General features: G+C 49.3%; 1 pseudogene; it reads right to left on the bottom strand.

The window, feature by feature from the left end:
• Positions 1-1,318: 1,318 nt before the first annotated feature.
• Positions 1,319-14,278, bottom strand: LOC110587464 (annotated as a pseudogene).
• Between the last annotated feature and the right edge of the window lie 739 nt (positions 14,279-15,017).

The following is a 15,017-nucleotide window of genomic DNA, read 5'->3' as shown; positions in this document are numbered from 1 at the left end:
TTTCTTTCTTTCTTTCTTTCTTTCTTTCTTTCTTTCTTTCTTTCTTTTCTTCTTTTCCTCACCTTTAAAGAGTAAGGGTCATTTACTGGAATAGTAGCCACGGATTGAGAATTATAGTGCTTAAAGAGAGAGCATAAAGACATTGTGCATTAACGTCCTCTGTTTTCTCATAGTTGTTCACACCCGGGTTATGTCTTTCCCATTGGTGCTAATGGGGCCAAAGCTTGATCCCACTGCACGCATCTAGTCAGCCCACAAATTACAGACGCTGTGCTTAGGAGGAAGCAGCCGCGACAGACGGTATAATCTTAAGACTATATATGAAATTCGCATTTTCCATTTCAGTGCACTACTGCTTTAAGTTTTATCTGTAAGCCAGCAACTTTTTGTCTAGTTAATCACCTTCATTTTACAGAACCATTTTTAAGACCCGTGGATGGAATTAACTCAATGATGAAGTGTTTGTATTCTTCAGCTTCCTAGGGATTGGAAGAGCCAAAGGCCCAAAAGGGAAGCATCGCAATGGGACCGGATCTTCTATTGTCTCCCTCTGAAAAAGATGCTTTTCTTCCCCTCCCCCCGGCTGCTCCCCCACAGCTCCCAGCATCGCTGTGGCACCAAAATGCTCTTCCAGTTCACAAGCGTTCCCCTGTGAACCCCGCCTTGGCCCTCTCTCTCCAGCAAAGTCCTCCCAGTCTCTAATTACATCTCAGGAACTGGCATTCTCCTCCTGCCCTCTGTCCCCAGGGAAAGAAGCTTCTGCCTCTCATTGAGTTCACAGCAGGCAAACCTGACACCGAGGCGAGGATTTCTCCGACTGCATCTCCTTGCGCGGCAACACCGCTTCGCGCACACTCACCCGGGGTGAGCAGCCCCTGGCGTTTCCACCTGCAGCACATACCCGGCACTGCCGCGGAACAGGCGGTGAAGGCAGGTGGGCCCTTTCGAGCTCGCCCCTCCTTCTAGACCCGGCCCCTGCAGAGGCTCGAAATCTGCCACTGGGCGGGGGTGGAGAGCGTGGCTCGCGGCGTGAATCTACTCATCGTAGAGATCAAGCAGAATTAGGCGAGATAAAAAGTCAGACTGTCAGCTCTTCCCGCCGCCTTGCCCAGACCTCATCCTCCGGCCGTGGGCCGAGCACTCCCCGCAGCCTGCGGCTTGAGCAGCTGCTAAAGGGCTGCCCCCCCTCACCTGCCTCTGCAGGGGACCATTAGCTGCCGGGAGCCGAGGCTCCGGTTGCTGAGAACACGCTGGGCTCAGAGCTGCCAGCCGGAGCAGCGACCGTGGAGTTCACCGGGATGCTTTTTGACCTTGGAGTTCACCGGGATGCTTTTTGACCTTTCAAGGTTGGTGAAGACTCCGCAGTTGCATACAGTTCTGTTATTAAACGTTTCCGTCCTGAGTATGGTTTCTCATCTTGTAATTCGGAGGAGAAAAGGGACAGTAGCAAGGTCATTTTTTTAGTGACTGTAACACTGTGACAGTTTTAAAAGTTTTAGAGAAACAAAGATGGTTACAACTCTCACGTTTTGTTTTTTATTTTTGTGTAGCTATAATGATATTTTCTGCACTTAAAAATGCATATTTTTTATTGAAGTATAGTTGAAGTATAGGGTTACATTCGTTTCGGGTATAAACACAGTGATTTGACATCTCTATACGTTCCGCAGGCTCATACAGGGTAGCTGTCTTCTGTCACCGTGCAACCCCATTACAGTATGGTTGGCTGTATTCCCTAGGCTCTAGTTTTCATCCTCCTGACCTCCTCATTCCATGACTGGAAGCCTGTTCCTCCCACACCCCTTCACCCATTTTGCCCATCCCCCACCCCCACCCCTCTGGCAATCACGAGTTTGTTCTATTTATGGGTCTGTTTCTGCTCCCCCCCCCCACTGCCATTTGTTTGTTTAGTTGTTTCATTTTTTAGAGTACACATAGAAGTGAAATCATGTGGCATTTGTCTTTCTCTGACTTATTTCACTTAGCATAATACCCTTTAGGCCCATCTATGTTGGCAAGATCTCATCCTTTTTTATGGCTGAGTAATACTCCATTGTATGTGTATACCGCATCTTCTTTGTTCATCTATCCATAGACACTTAAGTTGCTACCATATTTTGGCTAATGTAAGTAATGCTGCAAATAGGGTGCATATATCTTTTCAAATTAGTGTTTTTCTTTCCTTTTGGCATTATTGAATCATATGATATATCTATTTTTAACTTTTTGAGGAACCTCCGCACTGTTTTCCACAGTGGCTGCACCACTATATTCCCACCGACAGTGAACGGGGGTTCCTTTTAAAAATCAGATTTTTTTTTTTTTTTTTTTTTTTTTAGTGTTGAGCTGTGTAAATTCTGTATATATTTTGGATATTAACCCCTTATTGGACATATCATTGCAAATATCTTCTCCCATTCAGTAGGTTGTCATTTTGTTTTGTTGACGGTTTCCTTTGCTGTGCAAAAGCATTTTACTTTGGTGTAGTCCCAATAGTTTGTTTTTGCTTTTGTTTCCCTTGCCTGAGGAGACATATCTAGAAAAATGTTGCTAAGGCAGCTATCAGAGAGATTAGTGCCTATGTTTTATTAATAATGTATATTATTTAATAAGTATTACCGTAAGTTTCTTTTTTTAAAGATTTTATTTATTTATTTGACAGAAAGAGCGAGAGCACCAGCAGGGGGAGGGGCAGAGGGAGAAGGAGAAGCAGACTTCCCAATGAGCAGGGAGCCCAATGTGGGGCTCAATCCGAGGACCCTGAGATCATGACCTGGGCTAAAGGCAGATGCTTAACCGACTGAGCCACCCAGGCACTCCTTGCCCTAAGTTTCTATATAATCCTTATGGTAGTTTTTTTTTTTAAGATTTTATTTGTTTATTTATCTATTTGAGAGAGAGCATGTATGTGCGTGGGGGGGGGGCAGTGAGGAGCAGAGGGGGAGAGAGAGGAAGAGGGAAAGAACCCCAAGTGGACTCTAAGCTGAGCACGGAGCCCCATGTGGGGCTTGATTTAAGGACTCTGAGATCATGACCTGAACCAAAACCAAGAGTCAAAGGTTTAACTGGCTGAGCCACCCAGGGACCCCTCTTTATAGTAGCTTGAAAGGCTGCCTAATCCACTGAGTTGATGTGTATCACAGATGACATATCACTTCCTTACTTGTTGCATATCTAGGTTTTTGCAGAAGTCTTTTAGTTGAAGAAGGTGCCAGAGAATGCAGTACTCGCCAGGGGGGTGCTAAGGGGGGGCCACAGTGAAGGTTCTGGTATCCACTGCCATGTGAAGCCATTGGGTACCATGGGATGGGGTTGTAATAGGACAGAAGCAAACCACTCACCTATTTTGTCAGAGACTAGCCCTGGTTCTGTGTACGTCAACTCATGCTTGATCTTAAAAAGAAAAAGAAAAAAACCCAAACCCAAAAAGCTCATGTTAGAAAAAATGTTGAGGTCTGTGTCTTTTTAGTACTGCAGGAACCCCATGGTGTCCTATCAGGGTCCAAAAGCCAGAGCCCACTGGTCAGCCCACTGGTCTATTAGGTTCCAGGACTAGCATGGCTGCAGCTGGGGTTTGTGAAGTGGGTAGTATACACACTTAGGAATAGAAACAGGACTCACCTTGGGGAGGGGAACCACAAGTAGAGATTCTTAGCGCACACACACACCCCCCCATACCATGAAGAACTGGAGGTCTGGGCTGGGGCCCAGGAATTAGCATTTCGACAAGTATGCTGATTATCCTGATACGATGATCAACGGGATGGGAGACACACAACCTCTGGACATAGCTTAGGACTTGTGGTCAAGACTGCTTTCCTGATGCAGTAGCTGGGCCCTACCATGTACCCTGCCCACTTCTCAGGGAACGGGGCATCTGCTTGGCTCCTCCACCCTCCCAGGTTCTGGCTGGGCCCAACTCCTGGCTCATGGGCTTCCACAACACTGGCCGCTTGAATGTGGGGTGCAACCGTCCTCATCCTGCCTGGCTGTCGGACACTCCCGGGTGACTCCTTGAAGGGACACTCACCAGTCCTCACGCTCTCCTATCCCCTCCACACCTCCTGCCCAGTACTGACGGGCCTTCGCCTCCCGTCTGCTGCCAGGCCCGCGCCACCTCCTCCCCACCCTGGTCCTACCTCCCCTCAGCCGGCACATCCACCTGCCTCAGAAAGAATCACCCTCCGGTCAGAAAGCCAAACAGACTTCCCGGGAGCTACTATGAATGCTGTGCTTGGCAGCCGCGGAGGCTCCTTCCAGCTCCTGTTTCTCAGCTTTTCTGAAAAAACGGCAGGGTGTCTCACCCTCTATCCTGTGGGTCTTTCATGATCACCTCCAAAATGACGCCTTCTCACGCCTCCCCGTGCCCTGGTCAGTGCTCTGATCTGGGACCTTATGATGTCTACCCGGTGGCCTCCTGCTCGCCGCAACCATCGTTACCATTTACAAGCAGATGAACATGAGGCCAAAATAGGAACAGTTAGTGTTGGAGTCAGTCAGTCAAACCAAATAAATGTGATATATTTAATGGCGCCTTCTAATTATTCTGCTGTGTGGTACTTCATCATGAGTAATAGCCGTAAACGGGAGTCACACTGCTGTATGGCTGATGACTCAGACATGGGTTTGTAAATTCGCCCTGACCTCTGCTCATAAACCAACCAAGTAGGAACGGCCATGCAACTGCAATGGGCCGGCCTCACCACCAGAAGGCAAAGGTGCGGGGTTTCTGCCTCTCTTTCTGGTAGCTTGAAGCTTCTGGGCGAAGGTGCTAGAGAACAGCGGGTTTCTAGGCTCCTGCAGTCCCAAAGTGGGTGAGGGCGGTGAAGGAAGCTACCAAGGTGGGAAAAGAAGGAAGCCGACATTAACTGATAGTTTCGGGCGCGCTGGGTTCTGTGTTAGTCACTTCCACACACCTATCTTACTTAATCCTTTTAGCCGCCGACTGACAGAGGAGCAAACAGAATCAGGGGGACAGAACACCCTGCCCCAGACAATGGAGCTAACTCCAGTGGAGCACGGATCGAAGCAGAGGCTGTCTTGACGCCCAAGCCTGGGCTTTAGGGCACAAATCAGACCAGCAAGGGAAGGCGAGCGTGCCTCATCACAACCAGGCTTCGTTTGTAGGAATGACCAGCTCTGTTCTTGCCACCTGGGCTCCGACCACAGCTGTCTGTGAGCTTCAGGCTTCTGCCTCCAGAAACGGTGCTTCGGAAGGAAGCCTGGCAGGCTCCTTTCCTTCCCGAATTCAAATACTCAAGTGTCCTTCTAGAGTCAGGCCTCGAATCCTAAAAGATGGACCAGACACCCTAGTCTAGGGCTCTAGAAATGGGGGTGTGAGCAACTGCCAAACCAGCGACTCTGCCCAGGCCAGGCTGGTCGGCTTGTACCGAGCTCGCACACGTCCAGCACCGCCCATTTTGTCAAAGTTGCACTGGTCTGTTTTTATGCAGTTATGTATATCGTTTTGAAGAACACACCGTGGACAATTCCACTTCTGGGTACATGCACAGAAGAACTGAAAACAGGGACTGAAGAGGTATTTGTCCACCGAAGTTCCCAGCAGCATTATTCACAGCAGCCCATTGTTGGAATCGACCGCGTGTCCACTCACTGAGGAATGAATAAACAAAACACACATCCATACAATGCAATATTTTTTTAAAGGTTTTATTTATTTACTTAGAGAGAGAGAGCACAGAGGCAGAGCGAGAAGCAGACTCCCCACTGAGCAGGGAGCCCGATGCAGAGCTCGATCCCAGGACCCTGGGATCATGACCTGAGCCGAAGGCAGACGCCTAACCGACTGAGCCACCCAGGCGCCCCCATACAATATAATATTATTCAGCCTTAAAGAGGACAGAAGTCCTGGCACATGCTATAACGTAGATGAACCTTGAAAACATTATGCTAAGTGAAATAGGCCAGTCACAAAAAGACAAATATTGTATGGTTTCCCCAATAGGAGATACCTAGAGTAATCAAATTCCTAGAGACAGAAAGTAGAACAGTGGTTACCAGGCACGGGGGTGGAGGGAAAAATGGAAAATTGGTGTCTAATGGGGACAGTTTCAGTTGGGGATGTTGGAAAGGTTCTGGAAATGGATGGTGACGATGACTGCACAACAATGTAAATTATTGAATGCCACAGAACTGTACTCTTTACAATGGCTAAAATGGCAAATTTAATGTTATGTACAATTTACCATAATTTTAAAAATTGTGTTAAACACCTCCCCGAAAATCTCAGCCCTAATTTGCCGGTGACCTGACCCTGAAAGGAGCCTCGTCTCCCACCGATCACAGCCAAAGGAGCGCCGCTCTGGGCACCCGGGAAATCCCTGCCATCTGGCATGGCAGCAAGGGGACCCCAGGAAAGGCTGGCTCTCTGGACCATGTCCTTGAAAGCTCCTGAGATCCCCTCATGCCCCAGCCTCCCATCAGACTGTGTCAGCCCTGAGCCTGGATAATCAGCATCAGGAGCTGCTTCTGCCGAGGCAGAAGCAAGTTCCAGCTAGCTGCACTTCGCATTCAAGCTCCAACTCAGCAGGGACCTTCGTGTTGCTTGGAAATCGCATGCTTTCCAGCTCAAGTGCCGTCAGCAGCTCGTTTTTTTCCACCATGACTCTTCCAAATTCTTTTTTTTGTTAAGCTTTCCGTTTTTCAACATCCCCATCACGCTGGCAGCAAAATCTCTCCGTTTCTCCTTCACTCACTTCATTATGTTCTCCTCCCTTTCTGTTTTGCTTGGACCTGATGCCCCAGGAGAACGAGGGCCTTCCACGGCCCCCCTGGTTCCCTATTTCAATTAACATCAATGATTTTAGATACTGCGGTTCTGAATAAGGTTTGCCTGAAAGAAGTTGCTGTCATTTAAAAGAAGTTTCTTCTTCTTCATCATCTTCGTCTTCTTTTTCTCCTTTTTTTTTTTAAAGATTTTATTTATTTATTTGAGAGAGAGAATGAGATAGAGAGAGCATGAGAGTGGGGAGGGTCAGAGGGAGAAGCAGACTCCCTGCTGAGCAGGGAGCCCGACGTGGGACTTGATCCCAGGACTCCAGGATCATGACCTGAGCCGAAGGCAGTTGCTCAACCAACTGAGCCACCCAGGCGCCCTCTCCTTTTTTTTTTTTTTTAAGATTTTATTTATTTATTTATTTTTTATTTATTATTATTTTTTAAAGATTTTATTTATTTATTTGAGAGAGAGAATGAGAGACAGAGAGCACGAGAGGGAAGAGGGCAGAGGGAGAAGCAGACCCCCTGCTGAGCAGGGAGCCCGATGCGGGACTCGATCCCGGGACTCCAGGATCATGACCTGAGCCAAAGGCAGTCGCTTAACCAACTGAGCCACCCAGGCGCCCCTATTTATTTATTTGAGAGAGAATGAGATAGAGAGAGAGCATGAGAGGGAGGAGGGTCAGAGGGAGAAGCAGACTGCCTGCCAAGCAGGGAGCCCAATGCGGGACTCGATCCCGGGACTCCAGGATCACGACCTGAGCCGAAGGCAGTTGCTTAACCAACTGAGCCACCCAGGCGCCCATTCTCTTTCTCCTTCTTTTTAAAGTTTCTTTCGACAGCATTGCCTTGGAGGCTCAGGTATGTCTCTTCTGCTAGCGCTGACGCCACCACGGCCCCAACCATCCTCTCTTCTCCAGGGCAGTGATGCTCATGGTCCTTTTATCACCATCTTCTTACCTACAAGCATGCTCAAAGGTGTACACCCCAAAAAACACATTCCCTTGACCCTGCACCCTATTCAGGGGGCCACCTAACCCTCTTCTCCTTACCACCAAACTTAATGAAAAAGTTGTTAGAGTCTGTCCCCACTTTGTGATGGTGCTTTCAGCTTCTTACAGCCTGGCTTCTGGCGCCCCCCACCACAATGCTTACCTGGGACCACCCCCCCGCCCCCGGGCTGGCCTCGCCTGCTCATCATGGTCACCACTTTCCATCCCAGCCCGGGGACCCTGCTCTCCTCTGCGCCCTCTGTCCCACCACTTTCTCTGTCATTTGCTTCTTCTCCTCTGCCGCCTACAGATGGGGTCGTGAGGTTCTGACATCAGCCCTGACATCTCACCCTCCCCCGCTGCAGCCTTTGAAGGGCTAGCTCTCAAATGCAGCCCTGACTTGCTCTAGCAAGCCTCTTTTTGGACTCACTGCATCCTGAGCGAAGCCCCTCCCTTTCACCTCCTGCTCCAGCCCATTCTTCCTGGTTTCCTGTCCCCATTGTCAGCATCCCCAGCGCTCTGTCTCCTGGGCTTGAAGCCCTGGACTTATCTAGGGCTCCTTCCTCCCGCCAGACACCAGTCAATCACCAAGCCCCATCGGTTCTGCCTCTGCAGCCCTCCTCACGTCTTTTCCTTTCTGTTCAGCTGCTGACACCCCAGCCCCATCCAGCTCTTTGCCCCTCCCTGGTATGGCTGCTCCTTCCTGTCTTCCCGGCTCTGACTGTCCCCAAGGTCCTGTTGCTGTGCACTCTGCGTTATTCTAAAGCACGGCCAGGCAGACCATTGGAGGCACGACCCCCACTCCTGGCTCCAATCCCCCTTCGCACCAAATCTCTGGCTGCCCTCACTCCGTGGGCTCAGGCCCAGCCTCACCGGACCGCTCACGGCTGCCCAGGTGCCCCAGGGCCTTCCCCCACCTCTGCCTTTTCGGCTTCCACCAGCTCCTCAGCCCTGAACACCTCCCCAGGGGTCATCTCCGCCAAAACCCATCCTTTAAGGCCCGGAGCAAGGGACCCTTCTGGCTGGACATGATCTCTTCCTCCTCCTGACTTTGGTAGCAGTGGTTTGCCCCACTGTTAAATATTCTGCCTTGGAGCCTACACCTCTCTGTCTCTCTGTCTCTCCGTCTCTGTGTCTCTCTCCCTTCTCCCCCTCCCCCACACCCCTGGCTGGGATGCAAGCTCCTTGCAGCAACAACCCTTAGTCATCTTTGTATCCTCTTGGGTGTCTTATGCAAAGTAGATGCTCAAAAATGGGGTTACTTTGACAAGAAGATGATCTTAACTTCAGATGGGCTGGTGAGGTGATGTCACTTCCGTCAGTGTCTCTCTGGTTTCCAGCAGCAAAACGCCTTGGTCAGGTCACCCCTTGGGCCGTGTTGTTCCCTTGTTTTCAGGTCTCCTGCCAGAACCCTCTTGGCAAAAAGTGGGGCACCTCAGGGTCTCTCACGATTGCCTTGTTATACTTTCTTCCTGAGTTACCCTCTTGGATGGAGCTACAGATGGCCTGAATAACCCTTTCCTAGCTTAGGGACTCAGGGCCGGCCCCTCTGGGTCACTGGCGGGTCTCCTGGATGCTTCCAGGACAGGCCTGGGCCTGTGTCAGGGCTCCTACAGCTGGAGGGCCTCAGGGCACCCCCAGAGCGTGTGTGGTGGGCTTTCCTGTTCTCTTGCTCCCATAGGAACACCCGAGTAGTCACCAGAGTGAAGAGCAGAGATAATTTCTTTTTTTTAAGATTTAATTTATTTGGAGCACCTGGGTGGCTCAGTCGTTAAACGTCTGCCTTCGGCTCAGGTCATGATCCCAGGGTCCTGGGATCAAGCCCCGCATCGGGCTCCCTGCTCCGCGGGAAGCCTGCTTCTCCCTCTCCCACTCCCCCTGCTTGTGTTCCCTCTCTCTCTGTGTCTCTCTCTGTCAAATAAATAAATAAAATCTTTAAAAAAAAAGATTTTATTTATTTATTTGAGAGAGAGGGGCTGGGTCAGAGGGAGAAGCCGACTCCCTGCTGAGCAGGGAGCCTGATGCAGGACTTGATCCTGGGACTCCAGGATCATGACCTGAGTGGAAGGCAGTTGCTTAACCAACTGAGCCACCCAAGCTCCAATAACGGCGTGTTTTTTTTTTTTTATAGATTTTAAAAAAGATTTTATTTATTTATTTGACAGAGACACAGTGAGAGAGGGAACACAAGCAGGGGGAGTGGGAGAGGGAGAAGCAGGCTTCCCGCGGAGCAGGGAGCCCGATGCGGGGTTCGATCCCAGGACCCTGGGATCATGACCTGAGCTGAAGGCAGATGCTTAACGACTGAGCCACCCAGGCGCCCGATAACAGCGTTTTAATTTTTTTTTTTTTTTAAGATTTTATTTATTTGCGAGAGAGAGAATGAGAGACAGAGAGCATGAGAGGGAGGAGGGTCAGAGGGAGAAGCAGACTCCCCGCCGAGCAGGGAGCCCGATGTGGGACTCGATCCCGGGACTCCAGGATCATGACCTGAGCCGAAGGCAGTCGCCCAACCAACTGAGCCACCCAGGCGCCCGATAATAGCATTTTAAAACACTTTACTATAAAGGCAACCTATAAGAAATAAGAAAAACTTTCACCATGATCTCAGCTCTTTTATACAACTATTTTCATATTTGCATGTTTCTTTCTAGCTGTGTCCATGTGCAGTCTATTTTTATACAGTTGCTGTAATACGAGATATATATATATATGTATATATAGCCTTTTCCACTAATTGTGAAATCACAAACACTCTCCTGTGATTTTACACCTTTCATAATAGTTCTTGTAATGGCTATAGAATATTGACCACACAATAATTTATTTATCCTTTTTATTAGATATTTAGATTGATTTTTATTTTTTTTCCATTGGAGTTGATGCATATAGCTTTTATAGTATGTTTAATTATTTCTTTGGGATAAGTTCCCAAGAATGGGGTGACAAAAGTCAAAGTCAAACATTTTTATGACTCTCGATTCTTATTCCTGTATTGGATTCCAAAAGCACTGTACCGACCTACAGATCATAGTATTTTAGTGCTACCACAGTCCATGTTATTGCTAATGCCTACTCAGATTCAACAATATTTGACTGCTTATTTTTTTTTAAAATGTACTTATTAGACAGAGAGATCGTGTGCCTGTGAGCCGGGGGAGGGGCAGAGGGAGACAGAGAGGATCCCAAGCGGACTCCCAACTGAGTGCAGAGCCCAACGTGAGGGCTCGATCCCAGGACCCTGAGATCACTACCTGAGCGGAAATCAAGAGTCGGATGCTCAACTGACTGAGCCACCCAGGTGCCCCTTGACTGCTTATTATATGGGAGGTACTTACATATTTATTTATACATTAAAATATCTTCCTAGGGGCTCCTGGGTGGCTCAGTCGTTAAGCGTCTGCCTTGGGCTCAGGTCATGGTCCCAGGGTACTGGCATCGAGCCCCACATCGGGCTCTCTGCTCCACGGGAAGCCTGCTTCTCCCTCTCCCACTCCCCCTGCTTGTGTTCCCTCTCTCGCTGTGTCTCTCTCAGTCAAATAAATAAATAAAATCTTAAAAAAAATAAAAAAGAAAATATCTTCCTAGAACCTTGGGCTTTCAGAGTTGGAGGACACCTGCTCATTTTACAAAGGAAGCACGAAACCCAGAGAAATTGCGTTCAGCGGTCAGCGTTGCATAGTTGGAAAACAATGGCTTATGTATAGGAACCCTTGATTCTCTGACCTGGAGCCCTCCGAACTCTCTGCCACGCCCAACTGGTGCAGTCTGGGTGTTTGTTTCTTTCCTGTTAATGCACAGCAGAGAAGTGACAGTGCGTGTTTGCCCTCTGGCCATGGCCACCCACAGAATCTCTTGCACCGCAGATGTTTGGACGTAGAAGCGGGAAAGCTCCAGACCTTTAAGACCCCACAGCCAAGCCAAGACCTCTGATGCATAATGAAGACTGACTGGGGCTGCTTCTAAAAGAGGGCTTCTTTACTCCTTCTGGGGGTGGTTCTGGCTGACTGGCGTATTAAGCATGAAGTAGCCTGTAACTCCCTGTCCTTCCCCTTTGCCCCCGCTTATAGTCCTACCTTGCCTTGCCAGGAATAACCTTTCTCCAGCCTTCTATGTGCTCACCCTCTCTGATCTTTAAGTACTAGCTCCTCCAAGAAGGCTTTTAAAAATCTTCCTGTGTATCAGTTATCTATTACTGCCTAAAAAAACCATCCTGAAACTTTTTACTCAAACTTTTTTTTTTTTTTTTAAGATTTTATTTATTTGACAGAGAGAGGCACAGCGAGAGAGGGAATACAAGCAGAGGGAGTGGGAGAGGGAGAAGCGGACTTCCTGCAGAGAAGGGAGCCCGATGCGGGGCTCGATCCCAGGACCCTGGGATCATGACCTGAGCCGAAGGCAGACGCTTAACTGACTGAGCCACCCGGGTGCCCCACAAACTAACAGTTATTTATAATTTCCCATCATTCTGTGGATGGACTGAGTGGTTTCAATGGTGGTTTCGCCTGAAAACACTCATTCAACAAGGGTGGGAGGGCTGATGGTCAAGATCTCTGGCAGTTGTTGGCTCACCCCCGGGGCACCTCAATTCCCCTTCCTGTGGCCTTTCCTCCACCAGTGGGCCCAATAGGCTTACATGGCAGGTGCGGGCGATGCTCTAAGGTGCACGTGCTTGTCAAGGCTCTGGTCTGGCATTGTCCCATTGGCCAAAGCAAGTCACAAGGACCACACTCAGAGTCTATGGGAGAGGGAGACACACACGGTGGGTATACTGGGACGGTTCCTCGAACAAATGGCTCACATCCCTCCCCCGTGCAACATCCCCTCATTGCTCCTGGTGCCCTCACGCCTCATCTAATCACACCCCAGGCTCACAGTGCAGGGCCTCCTGATCAGCTCAGGCCCTGGTGCATGCAAGCCTCCTCAGGGGCAGTGCCTCTGTCGTTCCTCTTGGTCCAAGGACTGTGAGTTTAAAAGAAACCATCTCCTCTTCTCCAAACACCCAACACACAATGGTGGGAGGGGGCAGGATGACTTCCGTAAATACTCACATTCAAAGCGGGAGCAGTGGAAGCAGCGGGAGACACACAGCCACTGGGCAATTCTAAAAAGAGCAGGATCTGGGTTGTCAGGGCTCTCTACTTCGGAGGTAAGTGTGCTTCTGCCCTAGGGCCCTGCGAGCTCCCTGGACGGACTCCTCTGTCCATTGTTCTCTGTGCCTCTTAGCTTTGCCCTCTGGGCTTTTGTTCCACCTTCTGAGATACTCTTCCCGGTCAGGAAGAATTGTGTCCGCTCCTGAGGACCTCTCAGCCTGCTTTCTGCACTTAGAACTCTCCCTGTCCAACGACCCCCCTGAAAGAGTGGCAGAAAAGCGTCTACTTGGTTAGACAAAAGCCATTCCCGCAATTAATTTAGAGATGGTTCTCCCTTCGTTTTGGGCAGCATGTTGGAGAGCTACGGGGCTATGACCTTATGATTCTTGGAAGCTCCTTTTCTGGAGAGGGCTAATGGCCACCACCTTGTATCTTTCTGAGGTCTTTTTTTTTTTTTTAAAGATTTTATTTATTTGACAGAGAGAGACAGTGAGAGAGGGAACACAAGCAGGGGGAGTGGGAGAGGAGAAGCAGGCCTCCCACTGAGCAGGGAGCCCGATGCGGGGCTCGATCCCAGGACCCTGGGATCATGACCTGAGCCAAAGGCAGACGCTTCACGACTGAGCCACCCAGGCACCCCGTCTTTCTGAGGTCTTAGCAAAGAGTCACAGCCTCAAACTTAAATTTGATCTTTACCCTGAAGTCATGTCTTACTTGGAGACTCTTGTGGGTTAGAGAGACCAGAAATACAAAACACTTTATTTTGTTTTGTTTTTTATTTATTATTATTATTGTTATTATTTGAGAGAGAGAGAGCATGCAAGTGCGAGCAGGGGGAGTGGCAGAGGGAGAAGGAAGAGAGTGAATCTCAAGCTGACTCCCCGCTGAGCGGGAACTCTTGATCCAGGACTCGATCTCACAACTCTGAGATCATGACCTGAGCTGAAATCAGGAGTCAGACGCTTAACCGACTGAGCCACCCAGGCGCCCCTGAACTTCTGGTTTCTTGCTGCCAGTGGCCTTGGTGATCTTCTGCACACTGAAGAGCACGGTCTTGCTTGAGGGCTGGCACTCGCCCACGGTGACAATGTTGTCAATATGGATGTACCTGAAACCGGGCGGCAGGTGCATGGATATGTTCTTGTGGCGTTTCTCGAAGTAGCTGTACTTTAGGATGTGGTGGAGGTAGTCTCGGCGGGTGAAAATGGTCCTTTGCGTCTTCATCTTGGTCAACACACCAGATGAGATCTGCCTTCAGATGGAGACACTACCAGTAAAAGGGCATTTCTTGTCAGTACGGGTGTCCTCAGTGGCCTCCGCGGACATCTCAAAGCCCAGACTGACGTTTCTTTAGTATCACAGAGGCTTCTCAGTGTCTCCAAACAGGCCCCTCTTCTTATTTTGAAAGCTGGTCAGCTGCTTCTGGTAGGCATGCTCACTCTGAATGTCCGCCATCTTCCTGCCCCGCTGAGGAAAGGTCTGTAAGCTTCTTTAAGCAGAAATTTCCAGGTCTGTTTTTTATCCTACCTTTTATTTCATAGCCTAGTACACAGTAAATATTCGTTAAATAGTAGCTGTTAGTGAGAAAGTCCTAGAAACACAGCACAGGGCATGGTAGTTTGTGTGGGGTTGGCATGGAGTTCCTCCTTGCTATTTCTCACCAAACACCCAAGTACTGCACAGATTCTCAATCTCCTCAGGTCCATGACTTTTTCAGAGTTCTGAAGAGCCATGAAAGAATGCTGACTGGTGGGAATGTGGTTTAAGCTGTTAGTCTACGTATAGCATAGTCTCCTCCTTCATAATCACACTTAACACCTGCATCCCAGCCAGGTGCAGACCCTCTGAGGCCCAACCCAAGCCCAAGGTCTCCCTCTCATCTCTCTTTTTTTTTTTTTAATTTTTATTTATTTATTTGACAGAGAGACACACAGCGAAAGAGGGAACACAAGCAGGGGGAGAGGGAGAGGGAGAAGCAGACTCCCAGCTGAGCAGGGAGAGCCCGATGCGGGGCTCGATCCCAGGACCCTGGGATCATGACCTGAGCCGAAGGCAGACGCTTAACGACTGAGCCACCCAGGCGCCCCTCCCTCTCATCTCTTAAGGACACAGCTCTCATCACGTGTTCTGACCATGAGTCCTGGGTTTTGAGGAACTTGAAATCTAGTTGAGGAAGCAGAATGGGCACATACGA

Source organism: Neomonachus schauinslandi, chromosome 10 (genome assembly GCF_002201575.2).
Source record: "Neomonachus schauinslandi chromosome 10, ASM220157v2, whole genome shotgun sequence".
Taxonomy (NCBI): domain Eukaryota; kingdom Metazoa; phylum Chordata; class Mammalia; order Carnivora; family Phocidae; genus Neomonachus; species Neomonachus schauinslandi.
The sequence above is the reverse complement of the archived record's forward strand: the minus strand, read 5'-3'. Positions and strand labels throughout refer to the sequence as shown.